This window comes from Myotis lucifugus, unplaced genomic scaffold, assembly GCF_000147115.1.
Source record: "Myotis lucifugus unplaced genomic scaffold, Myoluc2.0 scaffold_53, whole genome shotgun sequence".
Lineage (NCBI taxonomy): Eukaryota > Metazoa > Chordata > Mammalia > Chiroptera > Vespertilionidae > Myotis > Myotis lucifugus.
Window position 1 is genome coordinate 446,613 of NW_005871101.1, and position 16,641 is coordinate 463,253.

Genomic DNA, 16,641 nt, shown 5'->3' on the forward strand with positions numbered 1-16,641 from the left:
AAATAAGAGTGCAATACTCAGCAAAACTGTTATACAAAAATGAAGAAATGAAAAACAAAAGCTAAGGGAGTTCATTACCCCTAGTCCTGCCTTACTGGAAATGCTAAAGGGAGTTCTTCAAGATGAAATAAAAGGATATTAAAGAGTAACATGATAGCATAGGAAAGTATAAAACTTGTTGATAAAGATAAGTGTATAGACACATGCAGAATATTGTATTATTGTAATGATGATGAGTCACTTTTAATTCTAGTATAAAAGTCAAAAGATAAAAGTATTAAAAATAACTATAACTAATAAATTTTAATGGGTACACAGTACAAATAGATGTAAATTGTGGCATCAATACAAAAAATAGGGGTGGGGGAGTAAAAGTGTAAAGTTTTTGTATGCAATTGAAGTCTTATCAGCTTAAAATAGACTGTTATAACTATAAGACATTTTATGTAAGCCCTGTGCTAACTACAAAAATAATACATAGGACGTTACACAAGAGAAACAGAGACATAAATCAAAGCATATCATAAAAACACACACACAAAATTATATAGCAAAGGAAGAAAAGAAGAACAACAGAACAATAAGACAAAACAAAAAATCAGAAATAGTAAATCCTTTCCTATCAATAATTATATTAAATGTAAATGGGTTAAACTTCCTAGTTAAAAAAAATAGAGCGGCTGAATAGATTAAAGACACAAGGTCTGGCTGTATACTATTTACAATAAATTCACTTGTGTTGGCAGAACATACAGGAGAAATAGCAATTCAATAATAGTAGAGGAGTTCAATACTTCATTTTGAATAATGGATACAACAACCAGACAGATAATTGACAAAGATGGTAGACTTTGAATAACACTATTGGCCAAACCGACACAATGGATCCAATCAACCAAATCAGCAGAAATGTTACCAGCTTGAACTGAAAGGAACAGAGAAGAGTTGAAATGAAGTAAAATTGTTGAACTTCTGGAATGCTACAGAACAAGACAATAGAGCTATTGGCTGTGAACATACATTATCCTTCAAGAAGTGGGGAGAATAATCCAGAAAGCAAGGCTGCCTCCTCTTCAGTTCTAGAAAGCAGGGCCAACTCCTCAGTTTCAGCAGGCCAAGCTGCTGCTCCCCAGGGACTCAGGAATGTGGCTGCCATCCAGGACCTTGGGGGCAATGTTGCTGCTTCAAGGGCAGGGCCATCATCAGGTGGGCCTGGAGGACAGAGCATCCAGCCAAAGATAATTATTTTCTAATCTTAAAATAGAATAAAGTTTTCCCTGGTAGGTTTTGGACTTGCTTGGGACCTGTGACCTTTTTCTTCTTTCTCATTTCTCACTCTCAGTTTGGAATGTCTATTCTCTGCTTGTACCACCACTGTATTTTGGAAGAAGATAACTTTGATTTCACAGGTTCACAGCTGAGTAGGAATTTTGCCTCAAAATGTATTATATCTTGAGTTTTAGCTGCATTTGATTTAAATATTTAGGTAAGATTTGGGACTTATTGGTGCTTAGCATTAAAACTTTAGGGCTGTTGAGATGGAGGTTAATGTATTTTTCATGTGAGAAAGACACGATAAATGTGTGCTCCTCAAATTTCTATGTTGAAGCCCTAACCCCCATACCTTAGAATATAACTGTATGTAGAGATAGGGCCTTTAAAGAAGTGGTTAAGTTAAAACAAGGCTATTAGGCTATGCCCTGATTCAATCTGACTGGTGCTATAAGAAGAGGAAACGTGAACAAGAAAAGAAATGCCAGGATGCTTGCACACAAAAGAAAGACCATGTGGCTTGTGTAGCCCACCCCCATCCAAGGAACAGCAGCCTCCTGATCACCACATCCTCTGTCTGAGGAACAGCAGCTGTGTGTGAAGCCTCCTCCCACCAGCCAGAGAAGACACCACAGCGGTGAACAGCACCCACCACAGGAGCTGCTGCCAACCGAGGAGCAGCTGCTACCACAACCACCCGAGGAGCAACCTCAGCCCGAGGAGCCACTGCCACCCAGGGAGCAGCCACTGAATGACTCAACATCTAGATATGTCGGTGAGATTAAACATGGGTAGACAAAGAAATCCCCAAAGGAAAGAAAAGGAGGACTCACCAGAAAAGCAGCTAAGTGAAACCGAGGCATGCAACATGACAGAAAAAGAATTCAGATTAAGGGTCCTAGAATGCATAAACCGGATGGAGGAAAAAATCAACAACTTATGCAAGAAGCAAGAAGAAACAGATGAAAAAATCAATAAATTATGTAAGATCCAAGAAGAAATTAAGAGTGATATAGCTGCAATAAAAAACACCATTGAAAGTTTCAACAGTAGACTAGGAGAAGTGGAGGACCTTCTAATTAGCGAATTAGAAGACAAAGAAGCAAAACACACCCAAACTGAACTGCAATTGGAGAAAAAAATTAAAAGGCAGGAGGAGAGCCTAAGGGAGCTATGGGACAACATGAAACAAAACAACATACGAATAATTATCTCTGAAAGCCAGCAGCAAGGTGGGGTGGGGTTATAACTAGGCACAGGAATCTACAATCTCTCAATATCTGTATTTATAACAGAAAACCACACACTGGGCAGCTCAAATAACGAACAGTGGTTGTCTCAGAGTTCTGGAGGCTGGCAGTCTGAGAGGAAGGTGTCCACAGGACTAGTTCCCTCTGAGGGCTGGGAGAAGAATCCGTCCTTCCCTCTCCCCTAACACTGGCAAACTTTGGCATTCCTTGGTGTATAGAAACATCACCAGGACTCCTGCCTTAGTCTTTTTTAAAAATCCTATCTAATAAAGAGAGAATATGCAAATTGACTGTCACACTGTCATAAAGATGACAGCACCCATAGCCACAAGATGGCGGCACCCAGTCCCCTCAGCCCTGCTGTAGTCCCCCAGTTCTTACAGCCCTGATGGGGGTGGCAGGCCCACTGTGCATCCGGACCCGCCCTCAGGCCCCCAGCCGCCCAGGGCTGACCCAAGGCACAGGCAAGCCTCAGATGTCAACTGCCCAACTGACACCTGAGGTGCAGACAAGCCATGGATGGTGGCTGCCCAGCCGCCCAGGGCCACCCGAGGCTCAGGTAAGCAGGGCCAGCAGAGGCTTGTGCTGCTGGCAGTGGCAGCAGCAGAAGTGTGATGGGGGCATCGCCTTCCCCTGATGGCTGGGTTGTCTCTCACCCCTGAGGGCTCCTGGACTGTGAGCAGGCCAGGCTGAGGGACCCCTCCCCCCTCCAATGCATGAATTTTCATGCACAGGGCCTCTAGTTTAATATATATATCCTATCTAATAAAAGAGAAACATGGTAATTAGCCGTACCTCCGCTACCCTTCCCATTGGCTAATCAGGGCGATATGCAAATTAACTGCCAGCCAAGATGGCGGCCGGCAGCCAGGCAGCTTGAAGCTATCAGGAGGCTTGCTTGCTTCAGTGACAGAGGAAGCCAACATTCCCCACCTGCCGCTGCCGGTCTGAGCTTGCAGTTTGAAACATTGTTACAAATATAGAATCTAAACAAACTCCAGAAACCTGCTTTCAGCCAGCCGGGATCTCAGAGCTGGAGTTGAAACAGTGTTTCGATTATAGAATCCAAACAAACCAGATACCTGCTTTCAGCAGCCGAGGCCTCAGAGCTGGAGCCAAGCCTCAGAGCTAAAGCTGGCCCAGAATAAAAAAAAAAAAAAAAGAAAAAAAGGAGCGGTTGGGAGCTTCAGTCACCCACCAGCCTGAAAACAGCCCTCAGCCTCTCACCCAGACTGGCCAGGCACCCCAGTGGGGACTCCCACCCTGAAGGGGGTGTGACCAGCTGCAAACAGCCATAAGCCCCTCACCCAGGCTGGCCAGGCACCCAAGCGGGACCCCCACCCTGATCCAGGACACCCTTCAGGGCAAACCAGCCGGCCCCCACCCATGCACCAGGCCTCTATCCTATATAGTAAAAGGGTAATATGCCTCCCAGCACCGGGATCAGCGTGACAGGGGGCAGCGCCCAAACCCCCTGATCAGCCCTGCTCTGTGTGTGACAGGGTGCAGCGCCCCCCCCCCCCCCGGGCCCTTTTCTGTGTGTGAAGGGATAGAGCCATAACCTCCCCATCAGCCCTGCCCTGAGTGTGACAGTGGCAGCGCCCCAACCCCCTGATTGGCCCTGCTCTGTGGGTGATAGAGGGCGGCGCCCCAACCGCCCCCCATGGGCCCTGCTCTGTGTGTGACTGGGTAGAGCCATAACCTCCCCATTGGCCCTGCCCTGAGTGTGACAGGGTGCGGCGCCCCAACCCCCTGATCCACCCTGCTCTGTGTGTGACAGGGGGCGGTGCCCCAACTCCCCTATTGGCCCTACTCTGTGAGTGACAGGGGGGAGCTCCTCAATCCCCTGATCGGCCCTGCTCTGTGCATGACAGGGGGGAGCTCCCCAACCCCCTGATCGACCCTGTTCTGTGCGTGACCGGGTACGGAGCCCCAACCCCCCTGATGGGCCCTATTCTGTGCGTGAGAGGGGTCAGTGCCCCAACCCCCCAATCGGCCCTACCCTGAGCGTGACTGAGGGTGGCATCGCAACCTCCTGATCCTCCCTGCTCTGTGCATGACAGAGGGCGGTGCCCCAACTCCCCAATCAGCCCTGCTCTGAGCCCAACCAGGGGCTGCACCTAGGGATTGGGCCTGCCCTCTGCCACCTGGGAGCAGGCCTAAGCCAGCAGGTTGTTATCTCCTGAGGGGTCCCAGACTGCGAGAGGGCACAGGCTGGGCTGAGGGACCCCCCTCCCCCCCCAAGTGCACAAATTTTTGTGCACCAGGCCTCTAGTATATATATAATTTCAGAGAGGAAGGGAGAGGGAGAGAGAGAGAGAATCATCAATGATGAAAGGGAATCATTGATCAGCTGCCTCCTGCATGCCCCCTACTGGGGATTGAGCCAGCAACCCGGGCATATGCCCTTGACCAGAATTGAACCCAGGACCCTTCAGTTCCCAGACCGATGCTCTATCCACTGAGCCAAACTGGCTAGCGCCTGCCTTAATCTTCATGTGGTGTTCTTTTGTGTGCATGTCTGTGACCCAGTTTCCTCAACTTTAGTCATATTGGATTGAGGCAAACTCTAATGACCTCATTTTAAAGTAATTACCCTATCTCCAAATAAGGTCATATTCCCAGGTATTGGGAGTTGGGACTCCACCATAAGATACTTGGGGGATACAATTCAACTCATCAATAACAGTATCCCTAACTTCTCACCTCTCCCCAAAGAAAATGTCACTGAGAATCCTGTAGTTCAGCTTCCTGCCATAGCTTGTCTCACAGCTGCATGTTCATCCCAGGTTCTCCCACCTGCTGCTGCTGCTGCTGGTGTGTGTGTGTGTGTGTGTGTGTGTGTGTGTGTGTGTGTGTGTATGTTGTGTGTGTGGTGTTTTCCCCCAAAATGAAGAACAATACTAGTATATGTATTTCTTCTAGTTAAAATTCTGGAGTTTACCTTCTGGCATTAAAAAACAGCTGTTGGTGTTTAAAGCAGCAGAATATCTTCCTAGACTGAGACTTCACTTCACAGAGGGGTGAGTAAGGAGCAGCAAAAAGGCTCCATTATATATACCTTAAAAATAGACCAGAAAGGAACCAAGAATAAGGGGCAGGCTGCAGCAGGCAGCCAGGGGAGGGAGGGACTTTGTATGAAGTTCAAAGGCCTGAGTGAAAGCTAATGAGGACCATTGTGTTTGGGCAAAAGTGAGTGCAGATTTCTGTGTTACAAGTACATGTTCATGTTGACCAATGTCATCCCAATCAATTTAATTAAAAAAAAACAAAAACAAAAACAACCCACAAAACGTGACAACCGCTTATGGGAAAGGAGTGTTAGATTACCACTTCTGGTTTCTGCGAATTTTGAAAAGGCAGCCTTTGGAGCCTCTGTTTCCTGAGGATGTTTTCTAGGGGGCCCTTCTGGGGTGTGAGGTCTGTACCCACAGCAAAGGAGCCCACAGGATGGGGGTGGGGCAGGCTGGATGGTTTGAGGCAGTCATCCTGTGATTGCTGGAGTCCAGAAAGTCAGCACTGCAGAGGGGCCTTTATGGTTTGCAGGGGTCAGGGAGGTTGCAGGGTATATGGAACAGCTAATGGTTCCTTTTCAGATGGATCAGGAGACTATCTCCTGCCAGTTTTTTGATCCTAAAATACTGGACTGAACTTTAGTTGCTGTCATTTACCACAGGTCATGGAGAGGTGGTAGCAGATGATCAGTTTCAGACCTGCCCTGGCCTCTGAAAATGCCCATCACTGCTAAGGAGCCCGCCCCACAGAGGGAACACTCCACTAGAGGTGTTGTAGAAGACTGAAGAAACCCAAGCGACGCTTAGAGAAATGGAGTTACACAGCTTTATTACACCGGTGGTCTCAGCGGAGTCACCTCCAAAATCTGAGCAAACCAATATGGTGGAAGCCCCTCTTTTATCCCCTTTTGGTGTCTTTGTCCCCCAAATATGGATTATACTTCCGGACCTTTTGCGGGCTTTGCAAAAAGCCCCATGGGCTGGGATGGGGGTCTTGAGATCATATCTAAGGGTCTGGCCTGGCACTAGCACTGATAACCCCCCTCCAGGGGTTGTGTCATGGTTTATGGCCTCTGTGAAATATTGTTGCAGAAGACCAAAGGAAACCAAGCTATGCTTTAGAGATATGGAGTGACACTGTTTATTTACGCCAGCGGACTCAGGGACTAACTTTCCAAATCTGAGTAAAGTAACATGCAGGGGGCTTCTCCTTTATATCTCCCTGTGGTCTTTGTCCTGCAAATATGGATTATGCTTCTGGTCCTTTTCAGGGGCCTTGCAAGAAGGCCCCTAGGTGTTGGGGGTCTCCAGGCCATATGTGATGGTCTGGCCTGGCGCCAGTGTTAATAACCCTCCCTCCAGGGCAGCTCACTGTTCATGGTTTTTTGGCCTTTGTAACAGGTTCTGCAAGACCAGTTTCTGGGAAAGAAGTAATGACTTAATTATAGGTTATCAAGAATGTACCCTGGGCTGGCTGGCATGGATTCCAATTGCTAGCCCCCAAATATCAGGGTTGCATTGGAATTAGCTTTTTAGCCTCCTCATTGTGAGCCTTTAGGTAACAGGTCTTGCAAGACCAATTTGTAGAGAAAGGGGCAATGACTTAATTATAGGTTATCAAGAATGTACATTACGTTACTGGCACAAATTCAGATTGCTAGGACCCTCCGCCCCCAAAGAAAAAGTGTTATTTTTCCCATCAGAGGGTCTGAGGGGAAGGCTTTCTGTGCTCTAGGGGCTCCTGTGTCCGGCTGCCAGGAATGTTGCTCTGCCCTTCCAGGGGACTGGCTAATGTCTGCACCTCTGCCAGATGCCACTCAGGGGAAACCTTGCTCTATACCGCTCCAGAGTCGCCCCTGTTAGAAAATTGCCTTTAATCTTGTTCTTTCAATTCCCATGAACAGAACGAGAAAGACAAGAGCAAGAATGAACAATCTCTATCTTGGACAAAAACCACACAACCCAGCCCTGCCCATGGGGGGACATTACCCACGACTATGTTATAAAAGATTATAACATCAGTGATGTTGAGTGAATGATAACGAAAGCAAAATGGTAGATGACCGTGTGGCAGAGTTTCTGGGAAAATATGTCTGGTGCTATTTCCACTGGCTAATTAAGATGCTCTTTCCTCCCCCAAGTTTCATTCTTATCAATTCTTCTAAAAGTCTCCAGTGGCGTAAATGTAAACAGTGTCACGGAGGTTGCCTACGCAGGGACCACCGAGATAGAGCAAACATTTGAGGAATGTGAGGGAGGAAATGCAGGGAGGGAAAAAGAAATATTTGGGCAATTCTGTCTCATGCTTTAAAAATCAGAGAATCTGGGCAGAAAGGTGCTGCGGGTAGGAGAACAGTTTGAGCAGATTTTCAGGCACCCAGAGACCCTGGACCAGGCTGAGGTGGGCGAGTGTGGAGGTCAGGAGGTTGCAGTGAGGGTGGAAGGCAGGGGATGGTCCTGATTCCTGAGCACAGAATTCTCAGCCACCCAGTGTTACTGTAGGTAGCTAGTTATAGGTAAATAGGAAGGGGAGTCAGACATTATTGAACCCAACGCCTGGGGAACATGAGCCTGTTTGTTACACCCGGAAGCTACAGCTTCACACATTCCAGGGGATCCCTGCATTGCCCCACCAAGGACTGAAAACCCTCCCTTCCCCCTCCAGTACCAGACTGGCACCAGATTGTGTGTGGAGGGAGCTGGGGGGGGAGGGGGGGGATAAGCACATGTGCAATTTAGGACTTCTGGCCCCCAGAACTGTAAGATAATAAATTTTGTTTAAGCAACCAATAAAAAGCAAACAATAAATAAAATTCTGAACTTGTTGCCTTGCAGGGCTCTATGCTTGTGATGCCCTTTATTTTCCCTCCCGGTTTCTATTGAGTTGATTCGGGTGACATTGGTTAATAGGGCATAAATGGTGACAGAAAGAAAGTTGACTTTGGGTGGTGAACATACAATTCCTTCCTGCTGCTTTGTGTCTGTGATCTGGTTTTCTCTCTCTGGCAGCTCCAGAATCGACAACACTTTGGAGGATCTGTTTGGTAGTCAACTTCACCTTCCATTGGAGGGTACAACAATGTGGGTACAGCCTCCCCTGGACCCATACTCTCCAGTCCATGGACATGTTCATTTTCAAACCCATCTGGGCCAACAATCCCCACCCGAGTCAAAACCCTCAATCCACTACCACCACTTATCTGGAGAGAATGTGAACGTAAAAACTCACAGGGTCTGAGGAAGTAGAAAGTGAAAAAGAAGAATAGGCTAAAGAGTACCACCCTAAAAACATGTATTTTGTTATACCTCATATCCTTCCTAGTTAGCTGTTGTCACGCTCTTGGAAGACTGGATGTTGGAGAGTTCTGCAGCTCAAAAGCAGTTCCCTCATTTTCAGAAATGCAGAAGAAAAAGGCAAGAAGACCAAGTCATATTCTCTCAACCTTTGGAAGCTCTGGTTTAAGAATTAATGCACTGTACTTAGAAAGCACAATTTTTACTTGTTGTTTGAGGATGCTGGTACATTAAAGGCTAGGAATAAAATAACATAAAAAATATAATTACTTTAAAAAAATTGATCCTTTTGTTCTCATTAACACTCAATATACCAAAGCACAATTAGAAATGGCATTTTCTGAAGCCAGCACTGAGGTTGCCATAGTTAAGAACAATTTTTTATTGTCACCTAGAGAAGGAATAAAGTACCAGAAACATGTGCAGTTTATTAGGCTCTAAACACTAACATAAAGATTTTTTTCCTTTTCTAAAAATGAGAATTTAATGGAAATTGAACCTTCTCTCCTAGACCATGACTCCCCACAAGGGTCCCCATTTCAAAGAGAACCGTAAACATATTTGAAGAGGTGGGGGTGGGGTGGGACCTCGGTTCTTTTTGTTGATGCAGAAATGATTTTAAGGTCAACAAAAATAAAAGTAAAGCAAAATGGAGTAAAGCAAATGAGGAGTGGGCCAGTCAAGAGAGAGAGAGACCAAATGGCAAGTGCTCCCAACTCCTGGTTTTAAAAGAGGGGTTTTCTGGGTGGAGCCTTTAATTCCCATTCAGGGATGATCGACAAAAACTTTCTTTCTTCTGGGCATGCCCTTAAGTATAATGTACATAGAAAAACACATGGGGTGGGAGGAGGGTCAAAACCAAAATGCAAATTTTATTATAATTAGTCTAGCACCTTTGTAAGGTTGCATTGAGGTCATGTCATTTTCCTCTGAGCTTGTACCAAGAACCAGCTGGCTCTGAACCTGCCTGCTGGTGGTCTGCTGGGCTGCCCATAGAAAGGCAGTCTGAAGGTAATATTGGTTGGACCCCTGTTCAGGACCCCAGGGCAGGTCTCACCACAGCCACTCATGTCTAACTTCTTACCTAACAATTTGAAGTCAGGGAAGGTTCCATAGAAAAAGCAGGCTTCGGTTGGAACTCTATATGTGGGCAGAATAAGTCAAGATAAGAAGATAAGATAGAGCAAGAATGAGGAAACGTGATGGTTAATATTGCATGTGTGCAAATATCTCCATAGATAAAGTATTTGAAGAAATGAAGAGAACAAGTTAGAAACCAAAATTTGGTAAATTCTGGTAAACATCTCAAAGAGAGTTAATAAAAGGTGGCGGGAATACTTACTATTGGTTCAAAATTAAAACTCTTATACTATACAGAAAATCTTAGTTGTACAAACTATGTACAACTATGTAGAAATGAGATGTGTTACAAGCAAAGAATTTCATATGACTAACAAAGTTGTCATAGATTTAGAGCACGGAACGTCAACATGACAATAACAAGTGTTGAAGAAGTTGTGGAGAAGATGAAACCCTCATTCACTGCTGGTGGGAATGTAATCTGGTACAGCCAGTATGGGAAAAAGTATGGAGGTCCCTCAAAAAATTAAGAATAGAGTTATCATATGACCTAGCAATCCCTCTTCTGGTGTCTACATGAAAAATTTGAAAACATTTATTCACAAAGATATATGCACGCCTATGTTCATTACACCATTATTCATGGTGGCCAAGACATGGAAATAACTGAAGTGTCCTTTGATAGGTAATTGGATAAAGAAGATGTGGTACATATATACACTGGAACACTACTCAGCCATAAGAAAGGATGAAATACTGCCATTTGTGACAACATGGATCTCGAGAACATCATGCTAAGCAAAATAAGTTAGACAGAAAAAGTCAAGAACCATATGATTTCACACACACACACACACACACACACATATATAAAGAGGTAATATGCAAATTTGTCTGGGACTCCATAATGGTCATGACTGAACACATTTGCATATTACCTCTTTATAGACTGTGAGCGCAGATGGGGAGGGGGATGGGGACTGCTGTGCACTGAGGCAAGCCATAGATGGCACAGGCAACCAGCAGGCATGCAGAGAGCAGGGAGCAGGGCCTGCCAGTCGCTGCAGCGATGATCAGGTCTACAGAGAGCAGGGTGGAGCAGGCCTGCAGAGAACAGGAAGCAGGGCTGGCCAGTCACCACAGCCATGATCAGGTCTGCAGAAAGCAAGGCCGAGCAGGCCTGCAGAGAACAGGAAGCAGGGCTGGCCAGCCACCACAGCCATGATCAGGTCTGCAGAAAGCAGGGCTGAGCAGGCCTGCAGAGCAGGGGGCGGGGGCATGCTCAGGCTGTCTCTACTGGGAGACAGCCCCCAGCAGGCCTGCCTCTGCATGTGAGCTGCAGAGGAAACACCTTTTCTTACAGCTCATTGGCTAAGCTCCCTGTACACCACTCTCAGTGTTCTTGATAACTTTGGTAATAAGAATCCAAGAAGGTGATCTAGGGCTTTTCCACCTCACTCCTGGAGGAAAAAACGAAGGTCTGATGCTGGAGGGTCTAAGAAATGTCATATCCTGCCCTAGCCGGGTTGGCTCAGTGGATAGAGCCTCGGCCTGTGGACCGCAGGGTCTGGGTTCAATTCTGATCAAGGGCATGTACCTAGGTTGCAGGCCCCTCCCTGGCTGGGGCCCAGGTCAGAGCTCATGCAGGAGGCAACCAATAGAAGTATCCCTCTTATATTGATGTTTCTGTCTGTCTTTCCCTCTCTCTTCCATGCTCTCTAAAAATCAATGAAAAAATATCCTCAGGTGAGGATAAAAAGAAAGAAAGAAAGAAAGAAAGAAAGAAAGAAAGAAAGAAAGAAAGAAAGAAAGAAAGAAAGAAAGAAATGTCATATCCTATGAAAGAGACATCTTGAAAATGCCTAAAGAAAGTTGTCATTTTTTTGTGGTGAGGGGACTGGAGTTCGTGTTGATGAAAACACCTTGATGGCCAGCATTGGGGTGATGGGGGTGGCACCTTCCCCTGTTCAGCCTGCAGAGGGAGGCCAGACTGCAGCCTGCAGAGGGAGGCCAGACTGCAGTTTAGGATATCCGTCAGTAGGACATCCCCTGAGGGCTAACCAGACTGTGAGAGGGGGAAGGCTGGGCTGAGGGCCCTCTCCCCAAAGGGCACGAATTTCATGCACTGGGCATCTAGTGTAAGATATAAAACTGAAAGCAACAAATGAACAAATAAGAAAAACAAACAAACAATAACTCATAGACACAGACAATGTATGGTGGTTATCAGAGGGAAGGGGGTTAGTAAATAATAAAGGGTGTCAAATACATGGTGATGGGAGAAAATTTGACTTTGAGTGGTGGGCACACAATGCAATATACAGATGATATACCATAGAATTGTACACTTGAAACATATATAATCTTATTAACTAACTAGAGGCCTTATTAACTAACTAGAGGCCTGGTGCACCAGTGGGGTCTATGCCCTCTCGCAATCCAGGACCCCTCAGGGGATGTCGGACTGCCAGTTTCAGCCCAATCCCTGCAGGCCAGGCTGAGGAACCCCACTGGTGCACAAATCTGTCCACCAGGCCTCTAGTATGGATATAAGATCTTTGCCCTCTTAATCTCTTCTTGCCTTCTCCTCTGCCCCTTTCCCTTTGAAATTCCTCAATCTGTTCCATGTTTCCATGCCTGTGCACTGAGCATCTTCCCCCTTGTGGTCAGTGCGTGTCATAGCTACCAGTTGAACGGTCACTTAGGCTTTTATATATATAGACTAGAGGCCTGGTGCATGAAAATTTGTGCACTTGGGGGGTCTCTTAGCCCGGCCTGTGCCCTCTTGCAGTCCGGGACCCCTCTGGGGATGTTCACCTGCCAGCTTAGGCCCAATCCCCTGGCAGTCAGACATCCCTCTGGTAGCCCAGGAGCCACAGTCAGACATCCTTAGCACTGCCGAGGAGGTGGGAGAGGCTCCCACCACCACCGCTGAGCTTGCAGCTGTCAGCCCAGCTTGTGGCTGAGTGGAGCTCCCCCTGTGGGAGCATACTGACCACCAGGGGGCAGCTCCTGCATTAGGCATCTCCCTCCTGGTGGTCAGTGCACGTCATAGCAACCGGTTGTTCCCAGTCGTTCCCCTGTTAGGGTCAATTTGCATATCACCCTTTTATTATATAGGATGTCACTCTAATAAATTTAATTTAATAAATAAATACTGAACACTCCTTACCCGTCTTTATGTCTTTACTGCTAATTTATGCTCCCTTTTCTCTTTCCTTCTCCTTCTAGATGAAGCTGAGGTTTCTCTTAGCTGCCTATATCTCTGGGGATCAGGGTTCTTTAATGATAGGCCTCAGGAGCATCTTTCTTGGTTCAGACCTCTTTCCTAGTATATTTATCTCAACCCATGATTATTGGACTCTTCCTACAGAAATTCTCAGCCATGCCTCATCCTTAGCTCTGCACCGTTAGCCTACAACTTGTCCTGTGTGGAGCTTCCTTCTTTCCCCAATCTCTGAATATTCTCATTTATTGTTCTTGGTGTTTCCCAGTGGGCTATTTACACACACTATTCCTCATTTTCATTTAATCAACTCATTTAACTCCTCTTACCTTTTGAGTTTCCAGAATTCATGAAATGACAAAGTTCTTTTATAGCTCACTACCCCATTCTTGATCCCCTGCACTGATTGCTTAGCTCAGACCCCGTTGTGATCCATCTTTCTGCACCAACAGGAAACACCTGGAAGACCCAAAAGTCACATCTGTAAGACTCAGAGTTAAGCCTCATTTGACTGCTACATGATGCCTTTGCATACTCCAACATTATTCTTGTCCTTACAGTGCTAGGAGACACTCCACAACTTTATATTCAAGACTTCTTTCTCCACCCTGATTAAATTAGACGTTAAGTTTCTTACTGAAGCAAGATAGAAATTCTGAGGTAAAAGATGTGATATGAGGAAGCTCTGGCTTTTGTAGCTTTTCCCTTTATTGACAAAGTCAATAGTGTTCAGGTCCACCTGTTCAGCCAGAGTTTCCTTCCTCCCTCCCTCCTGTTCTTGGTGCTCCAGGTGCATCCTTCCCAGAGCTTTGAGCTCCATTGGTGAGGAACGCCTTCTGATGTAGATGAAGAAGTTGCTGCTGGTACGGGATGGCATAGAGTGGAAACAAGTCAGAGACTGACTGGTGCCCAGGGGGCCCATAGAAGCACCCTTCCATGTCTTCCTAGGGAAAACCTAGGAGTTCTCAGAATGAAAGAATCCTAAACTAGAGCCAAGAGTGGAGAAAGAGTATAAGGGACCATAGAACAAAAGCCCTAAGACTCTATAGATGCCAGGTTGAAGAAATTCTGGCTCTGGCAGGTTTGGCTCAGTGGTAGAGTGTTGACTGCAGACTAAAGGGTCCCAGGTTTGATTCCGGTCAAGGGCACATGCGTGGGTTGAGGACTCTGATCCCCAGTGGGGGATGTGCAGGAGGTAGCTAATCAATGATTCTCTCTCATCATTGATGTTTCTATCTCTCTCTTCCTCTCCCTTCCCCTCTGGAAAAAAAAAAAAGATATATATACTACAGGCCCGGTACACAAATTTGTGCATGGGTGAGATCCCTTGGCCTGGCCAGTGATCGTGGCTGAGTGGCTGATTGGGCCGTCTAGCCTAGTCCTGATAGGCCAGACCCCAACAAGCTAACCTACCGGAGTGTCTGCCCCTGTTGGTCAGTGCATGTCATAGAGACTGGTCCAGTGGTCAACCAAACGATCGACCGATTGGTCGGACACTTAGCATATCATGCTTTTATTATATAGGATATATAAATAAATTCTGAACACTGCTCTCCTTCACATGCCTTTCTTCTAAGTCTCACCCCATCACTCCTACTGAAATTATGTCTCACTTATACATTGCCATTGTACTAAAACACTTCTTTTACTCCAATTTTAATTATAGGTATTTATGTTTCTATCTCAATGCCTATGTACTAGTATGTCTCTATGGCTATCAGTGCCTAGTCCTGTGCTGTATACATAGCATGCATGAAATCAATGACTGTCGAATTGCAGCTATGACTCCCACATGCATCCAGAGCTGCTGCTGCACTCTGCTCAGTGCCTCCGCCATACCCTGACTCACATTTCCCAAGATAATGCTGTTTCCAAGATGAAAGGAGTCCTAATAAGATTGATCAGTGGTTTCTTTCTGGACATTTTCTATGACACATAACCCAGGGAATAGCCTACAAATGTAGAAATATGTTCATTCTGGCCCTTGGGAAACTTTACAACCTCATAAGTTGTTAGGTAATGAGGTGAAAAAGAGAAAGTTGAATAACTATACTAAATGGAATTCATACAGCTACCTACTCTATGCAAATGTTATTTCTAAGTGCATTTACTTTATATTCTCCAATAGATAACGCCAATGCATTTTGGTATACTCTTTAGTGCTTATTTATGATTTTTTAAAATCTTAAGCATATTTATAATAGCTGTCTAAAAGCTCTTATGTATTAATTTCATTATCACTGTTATTTCTGGATCTTTTTAATGATAGATTTTTCTCTTCCTTGTGGCTTATATTTTCTTTCTTTGCATGTCTAGTAAATCGTTTATTGTATGTTAGATATTGTGAGTGCTATATAGTTGAGTTGGTGGATTTTACTTTTTCCTTTAAAGAGTTTTGTTCTAGTGGGCAGTTAATACTCTTAAAAATCAGCCTGATCTTTTTGAGATTATTTGTAAGATTTGCTATAGAGGATCTTGAATTGCACTTACTTTAGAATTAGATTAGTCCTATTCCTAAGGCATCGCCTTTGTAGAGTCTCCACTGAATGTCCAGAAGGTACAGACATACCTCCATTCTGGTTGGTTGCAACGAAATCACCTTCCAGCCCTCTAGAAATTCCAATAGCTGTTCAGTTCACTGGTGTTTTTTCTTTTCCCAGTAGTTCTTCTTTGTCTCACCTCATGAAGTTGCATCTAAAGAATGAGCAGATTAGTGTGCAGACATTCAAGAGAGCACCGTGCAGATTTCTCTGTGCAGCTCCCTTCTTTCTGACCCTCAGCTCAGTGAGATGGCTGTGCTGTGCTTGGGTTTGTCCCATAGTCTGAAAAGTGCCTACAGTCAGAAAGCTGAGTGATCACCAGGCTCACCTTGTATGTTTCCTTTCTCTCAGGGATCACAACAATTGCTTGTTGTTCAACATCTGAAAACAATCAATACATACAAACACCCAGTTGTTTATGGTGGGAAGACTAGTCTAGGACTAGTTACCCCAACTAGTGGTTGGAAGGGAAGTTTTTTAAATCTACATCCAAACTTAATTGAGAATACAGTCTTTGGATTTATAGTAACCTTTTAAAAACCTACTACAAGTGCTTCTGTTATTTTTTTAAATTTTATTTTATTGATTTCAGAGAGGAAAGGAGAGTGAGAGAGAGATAGAAACATCAGTGATGAGAGGGACTCATTGATTGGCTGCCTCCTGCATGCCCCTTATTGGGGCTCGAGCCTGCAACCTGGGCATGTGCCCTGACTGGGAATCTAACTGTGACCCCTTGGTTTATAGGTCTGTGCTCAACCACTGAACACATTGGCCAGGCTTTTTTTTTTTTTAGGTCAACAAAATAGGCCTGGTTACTTAGCCTAACTAGCTTCTAGAAATAAATTTTTCTTTGGTGAAAAATATGGTGGTCAAGATGTTCAGATGTTCAGACTTTCTGGTGATTTTTGTACCAGCCAGAACCAGATCTAAGTACCTAGGTGAGCCCAGGTAGCCCACACCTTTGT

The 16,641-nt window shown here is 45.3% G+C and overlaps 1 long non-coding RNA gene across 1 annotated transcript; it reads right to left on the minus strand.

The window, feature by feature from the left end:
• Nucleotides 1-896: 896 nt before the first annotated feature.
• LOC102441507 lies at nucleotides 897-15,831 on the minus strand. The gene is made up of 3 exons (XR_002829319.1): nucleotides 15,706-15,831; nucleotides 13,466-13,595; nucleotides 897-1,212 (listed from the first exon to the last, which is right to left on the minus strand). It is a non-coding gene; the product is annotated as an uncharacterized LOC102441507 (long non-coding RNA).
• Nucleotides 15,832-16,641: the final 810 nt, after the last annotated feature.